The following is a 7,749-nucleotide window of genomic DNA, read 5'->3' as shown; positions in this document are numbered from 1 at the left end:
AGAAATCCTCTTGCCTCTGCCTCCCAGGTGCTGAAATTAAAAGAGTGCACCACCACTGCCTGGGCAAAAATAAATCTTAAAAAAAAAAAGCAAAACTACTCATAAATACATAAATCTTCAAACGTGTGTGGATTAGTGTTTTGAATCATCACAGTTGCCTACCCAAGTTGTGGTGTCTATTTCTCTTTAACTATCACCATGATTTTGTTTATTCTGGTGCAGGAGAACCAGTGCTGCAGCAGAACACAGGTCAAAATCAGAGGATAACTTTGTGGAGTTGGTTCTCTCCTACCTTTATGTGGGTCCCAGGGATCCAACCCAGCTTGCCAGGCTTATAAAATGTCTTTACCTACTGAACTAACTCACGGGCCTGTGAAATCTAAAAAATACACGTTGGTAAACAAAACCATTTTTTTTTTTTAAATTGATTTTGAGGCCAAGGCCAGGAGAGAAACGACTTCTGAAAGTTATCCTATGACCATAAACATACCATATGTACAAACATGTGTTTTTGTTTTGTTTTGTTTTTTTCTGGCTATCCTGGACCAGACTGGTCTCAAACTCAGAGATTCACTTGCCCCCCACCTCTTAGGTGCTGGGATTAAGCTCTTTTCTCTTTCTGTAAATCTCAACATAACTTTCAGTTTTTGTGAAGTGCCGCTGTATTCAGTTGATAATTACTAGTTTGTCTCAAACTGCCACTCAGAACTTGGCAGCCTACTATCCCTTTGAATCATTTCCTAATTATAGCTCAGTGCCAATGCCCTAGTGAAGAAGGTTCACACTATTTTCTGGGATGGGCATGTGGGTGCATACCTAAAACTCCAAATATCAGGATGAAGCAGAAAGGCTGCCGTAAGTTCAAGTCCAACAAGGTCTACACAGTAAGATCCCATCTTAAAAACACAAGTACAGTCGAAAAACAAAAAAATTTAATGTATATGAATACACTGTAGCTATCTTCAGACATACCAGAAGAGGGCATCAGATCCCATTACAGATGGTTTGTGAGCCATGATGTGGTTGTTGGAATTGAATGAGGGACCTCTGATGTGCTCTTAACCGCTGAGCCATCTCTCCAGCGTGTGTGTGTGTGTGTGTGTGTGTGTGTGTGTGTGTGTGTGTGTCTGGGTGACTGCAGAGCCCAGAAAAGGGAGTTACAGTCAATTGTGAACCATTCTTCATGGCTGCTGTGAAATGAACTTGGGTCCTCTGGAAGACCCCTTACCTAGTAAATATCTCCAGTCCGTAGTACAGTTGTTTTAATTTTTCTCCAGATGTCTGTTAGAGGAACTTTTTCATGGTCCTAGGGATTGAACATAGGACATTTTAATGCTAGGCAAGGGCTCTATAATTAGCTATATGCAAAGGGTTTCTCTGTGTAGCCCTGGCTGTCCTGGAACTCACTTTGTAGACCAGGCTGGCCTGGAACTCAGAAATCCGCCTGCCTCTGCCTCCCAAGTGCTGGGATTAAAGGCGTGCGCCACCACGCCCGGCCTGTTTAGTCATTTCTGCCAGCTAACCTTACACATTACTTTCTGGTTATTTCCCCATTATCAGTTCCTCCATAGGATGAAAGTCTGCTCATTCCTCATTAATATAATCTGAGGTTAGTGTCCGAACTTTGTAACTTTGAGAACGATACATCAGTGAGATATGCTGGCCTGGCCCTTAGGTTAAACTACAGACGAGTAACAATTAGGTGGGAGGAAGACGGCATTACTATGTAACGAGTACTTGGGCACTTTCTGTCAGATATTTGCAAAGTATTGGTAAGCCAAGTAAGATTACTGCCCTCCTGGGCCAGATACTCCATTAAGTGAGACTTGTAAATGAACAGCAGAACACATGGCCATGGAGAGAAAAGTGATTATAGAAACAAAAGTTCTAAACTGGGTGTGGAGATCCATGCCTACCCAGAGCTCAGGAGGGAGAAGTGGGTAGGAGATTACTACAAATTCAAGGCCAACCTGGTCTATGTAACAAGTTCCAGGCTACCTAGGGCTGCTACATTTCAGGACCCTGTCCTTGGGTGTGGGAGGAGAAAGGTAAATTCTAGTGTTTTCATAGAAATTTAAGAAGTTACTATACCCACAAAGTATAAGTAGTTTAAAATGAAAAAGAAGTAGGAACATAAGAAATTAAAGCTGTTGTGGCATGGTGGTGCATGCAGTTAATTTCAAAATTTAGAAAGCAGAGGCAGGTGTATGTCTGAATTCTAGATCTACACAGTTGAGTTCCAGACCAGCCAGAACTACAAAGTGAGACGCTATCTCAAACAACAGAAGTGATACTGAGGGGGAGATGGCTTAGAACATAATGTTCCGGTAGGAAGCCCTGGTTTGGATTCTAGCATTCATGTTAGGCGGTTAAAAACCATCTAACTTCTGCTCTAGGGGATCTGACACACTCTTCTAGACTCCACAGGCACCTACACTCAAGTGCACACACAAGAACACAATGTTAATAATGATAATAAAGATGTTTTTAAAAAATGGTATTGAGGTTAAATCAGTGTCATGATAAAAGTGGGGACGTTTTCAAATATTAAAAAAAAAAGGCTGGGTGCACCCCTTTATTTCCAGCACTCAGGAGGCAAAGGAAGGTGAATCTGAGTTCAAGGACAGCCTGATCAGTGCAAGTTCCAGATCTATCAGAATTACACAGAGAAACTGTCTTGAACCCCATCCCTCAAAAAAGCAAAAACAAGCAAGCAACCAAACAAACCCTCAAAACAAAACCCAACCAACCAAACATGGGAAAAGTTAAAAGAACTGGGGTATCCAAGAAACGAGAGATCCAACTTTATTTTTTTAAACAAACTTAAAAAAATGACAGCAGCTGGGCGTGCGCCTTTAACCCCAGCACTCAGGAGACAGAGGCAGGCGGATTTCTGAGTTTGAGGCCAGCCTGATTTACAAAGTGAGTTCCAGGACAGCCAGAGCTACACAGAGAAACCCTGTCTCAAAACAAACAAACAAAAATTACAAACTTACTTCACCCCTGTGAAATTAAAAATAAAAAGGGCAATCTCAGTACCTTTGAAATACACTTAGAGAAGTGGGCTCTGTGACTAATTTTCCAGAAGAGACTAGATATATACACAAGGCACAGAAGCTTGAGGGTGTGTCTGTGTGTACACACCTGTCACGGTCAGCATATGGAAGACAGGACAATCAGCAGGAGTTAGTTTGTTCCTTCTATCTTGTTTGGGGCTGGGGCAGTCTTGCTTCTGCTGCTTTGATATGTACTGTGGGGTGAGCTGGATTTTGATTTTTGGACCTTTCTCCTGCCTTATTTTCCACCTCCCATTTTACAGAGGAACTCTGGGATAACAGACATGGGCCACTGAAACCAGGATTTGTGTGCAACTGAGCCTCTAAGAATATGAACTCAGGGGCTGGTGAGATGGCTCAGCAGGTAAGAGCACTGACTGCTCTTCTGAAGGTCCTGAGTTCAAATCCCAGCAACCACATGAAGGCTCACAACCATCTGTACAGCTACAGTGTACTCATATACATAAAATAAATAAATCTTTAAAAAAAAAAAAAGAATATGAACTCAGGCCATCGAGCAAGTGCTTTTCCAGATACATCCGGGGCCCTGGGCCTCTTTTAGTCAATGCCAATGCTACAGTCCTTTTCTTTCTTTCTCTCCAGTTCAAATGTAGGAAGGGCCACATACAACCTAAGGCCTTTGAAGTTTGAATGCAAAATATTCCCCAAAGATATGCATAAATATTTTCTTTCTCAGTTGTCATGAAGTGTTAGACTCCTTTCATGATATGTTATACCAGCATGGACCAAAATAACAGTGCTAAGTGATGATTTCATTTCTTTTCTCCTTTTTAAAAAGTAATTTATTTTTATTTTATGTGCACTGGTATTTCACATGCATGTATGTCTGTGAGAAGGTGTCCAGTCCCATGGAACTGGAGTTACAGACTGTTGTGAGTCATTATGTGGAGGCTGGGAATTGAACTTGGGTCCTCTGGCAGAGCAGTCAGTACTCTTCATCAATGAGCCATCTCTCTAGCTCTACCTTTTTTCCTTTAATACCAGTTATTTATTTTGTCATAGGAACAAAATTTAAAATGGACAGAAAGGTGAGGGCCAACAAGATGGCTCAGCAGATAAGAGCAAGTCTTAAAACTTGAATTTGATCCTTGCATGGTGGAAGGAGAGAACTTGATTCCTCCTCAAGTTGTCCTTTGACCTCTACATGCATTCCATGGCATGTGTCACCAGAAATACTCTTTTGTTTGTTTGTTTGTTTTGTTTGTTTGTTTGTTTGAGACAGGGTTTCTCTGTGTAGCCCTGGCTGTCCTGGAACTCACTTTGTAGACCAGGCTGGCCTCAAACTCAGAAATTGGCCTGCCTCTGCCTCCCGAGCGCTGAGATTAAAGGCATGCGCCACCATGCCTGGCTACCAGAGATACTTATACATAGTGAATTAATTTTTAAAATTAGAAATGTAAATATACACTTCAGGAAAGGTTAACAGCTCTATTTCAAAGTCTCATCTCCTACAAAACATGAATTTTCAATTTACATTATATTTTAATTCTTATTATACATATTAGTTATATGAATTCATAGGATTCACTATGATATCCCCATACATTTACACTGTCCACAGTGTATATTCTTTCATCCTTTCAAAACAAAAAAGTACTAATTATTTATGCACGTGTTTGTGTTGGGGTAGGTGCCCTTGAGTGAAGGTGCCCTCAGTGGCTATCGGATCGCATGTAGCTGAAGTTACAAGTAGCTGAAAGCCACATTGACTACTGGGAATCAAACTTGTGTCCTCTGCAAGATTAGTACACACCTTTACTGACAAGCCAGTACCACTGCCCCCACTTTTAAATTTATCACATAGGAAAGTACATGCAATGTTCACTGTTCTGTGACTGGTTTACTATGTGAGGAGTTGGGGAGCAGGGCTGGAGAGATGCTCAGAGGTTAAGCACACTGACTGCTCTTCCAGAGATCCTGAGTTCAATTCCCAGCAACCACATGGTAGCTCATAACTATCTTTAATGAGGTCTGGGTGCCCTTTTCTGGGCTGCAGGTATGCATGCTTCTATGTATCACTGTTCTATGATGGCTTAATGTGATGGCATCTAGTTGTATTAATCTTCCTGCCAATGACAGGACTTCATTTTTTTCCTTTTTTTTTTTATTAGATATTTTCTTCATTTACATTTTAAATGCTATCCCGAAGGTTCCCTATATCCTCCCCCCACCCCCGGCCCAGGACTTCATTTTTATAATGCTCCATTATGTATCTCCTCTGTAGGGTTACTCTTGCTGTGATGAAACACCATGACCAAAGCAACTTGCAGAGGCAAGGGTTTATTAGGCTTATTCTTCTTCATTGCTGAAAGAAATCAGGACATGAACTCAAACAAGGCAGGAACCTGGAGGCAGGAGCTGATACAGAGGCAATGGTGGAATGTTGCTTACTGCATTCTCTGTATTGCTTTGCTCAGTCTGCTTTCTTATAGAACTCAGGACCACCAGCCCAGGGTTGGCACCATCCCCACTGGGCTAGGGCCTCTCACTAATCGAGAAAATGTACTACAGGCTTGCCTACTGCCTGATCTTACGGAGGCACTTTCTAATTGAGGTTCCCTCCTTTCAGACGACTTTGGCTCATGTCAAGTTGACATAAAACTAGTCAACACAGTGTACGTGTGTGTGCTTTCTTTGCCCATTCATCTATTGGTAGACAGTGAGTCCAATTCCCAATCTAGGCTATTGCCATAGTGCTGGCAAACATTTTAGTAACTGATAAAACAGTAAAATCATTGCTTTCTAAAACCAACAACTCAAAACTGAATTCATATGTAATCTGTTGGCTGACTTATTGTAATTTTCCCTTTCTGAGTTGATTTGTAATACAATTTTGTGCACATCTTTTGTGCATATCTTTTGTAAATATCTTCACTGATAATTACAGATTAGCTATAATTATAATTAGCTAGTCTGCTATCAAAAATTCAACGTGCTGTTTTTTGTTTTGTATTTGAGAAGAGACAAGTTCTCACTATGGTTCTCACTGACCTAGAACTCTCCGTGTAGACCACATAGCCTGCACCTCATAGAAATCTTCCTGTCTCTGCTCCTCACCATGCCACCATGTCCACTCTCCTTATTAATTAATTAATTGAATTTAAGATTTATTTATGGTCTGAAGAGATGGCTCAGTGGTTAATAGTACTGACTTCTCTTCCAGAGGTCCTAAGTTCAATTCCCAGCAACCACATGGTGGCTCACAACCATCTGTAATGAGATTGGATGCCTCCTCTGGTGTGTCTGAAGACAGCTACAGTGTACTCATATACATATTTATTTAGTTTGCTTTTTTTTCGAGACAGGGTTTCTCTGTATAGCCCTGGCTGTCCTGGAACTCCTTTGTAGACCAGGCTGGCCTTGAACTCAGAGATCTGCCTGCCTCTGCCTCCCAAGTGCTGGGATTAAAGGCGTAAAATATTTATTTATTATGTATACATCGTTCTGCCTGCAGGCCAGAAGAGGGCATCCGACCTTATTATAGGTGGTTGTAAGCCACCATGTGGGAACTGAACTCAGGACATCTGGACTAGCAGATAGATTAGACATCTCTCCAGGATACCCCCACCCCCACCCCGTCTCCTTTTGTTAATAGGAATATTACTCCTAAAAACGATGACTTTATCACTTAGAAACCTAAAGGTAGTGTCTTTTAGAAACAGGTTCAATAAAAAAAAACCAGAGCTTTCAATAATCTTCATATCCCCCCCCCCCTCAACGGTCTTTTTTATTCCCTTTCAGGGTGCATGCAGATTAAGGAAAAGGGAAAATTCCTGAGTGGGAGGGGCTTCAAGGGAGGAACACCTTTTTTTTTTTTTTTAAGATTTATTTATTTATTATATGTAAGTACACTGTAGCTGTCTTCAGACACTCCAGAAGAGGGCGCCAGATCTCGTTACGGATGGTTGTGAGCCACCATGTGGTTGCTGGGATTTGAACTCTGGACCTTCAGAAGAGCAGTCGGGTGCTCTTACCCACTGAGCCATCTCACCAGCCCGAGGAACACCTTTTTAATATTTTTTGATATATATATATATGTGTGTATATATACATATATATGTATATATATACACACACACATATATTTAAATTTCTTTTAGCTATTTTACCTCTTTTGCTATGTGAAACTTAATCTAGGACCTCATGCATGCAGGGAAGCATGCAGTTACTGAATTACATCACCAGGCCTCTGTTTACTCTTTGAGATAGGGTCTCATTAAACACCCAGGATGGCCTTGAACTAGCTACATGACAGCCTTCCACCAGGCCTAGGCTAGCATTCCTTAAAACTTTTTTTTAAGATTTATTTATTTATTTATTATACGTGTGTACACTGTAGCTGTCTTCAGACACTCCAGCTTTTTGTTACAGATGGTTGTGAGCCACCATGTGGTTGCTGAGATCTGAACTCAGGACCTTTGGAAGAGCAGATGGTGCTCTTAACCTCTGAGCCATCTCACCAGCCCCCTTAAAACTTTTATTATTACTGTGTGTATGTGTACAAGTGTGCACATACATGCCACAGTGGAGGTGTGGACAACTTTGTGGGGTCAGTTCTCTTCTACAACCTTTAGGTGGATCCTGGGTAATCAAACGCAAGATTGTAGATTGTAAGGGGGCAACTGACTTTACCCACCAAGCCCTAGCATTGTCCCTAGCCCTGACCCTAGCA

Source organism: Mus caroli, unplaced genomic scaffold (genome assembly GCF_978045245.1).
Source record: "Mus caroli unplaced genomic scaffold, Mus_caroli_1 scaffold_11, whole genome shotgun sequence".
NCBI lineage: Eukaryota > Metazoa > Chordata > Mammalia > Rodentia > Muridae > Mus > Mus caroli.
This window is presented reverse-complemented; position numbering follows the sequence as displayed.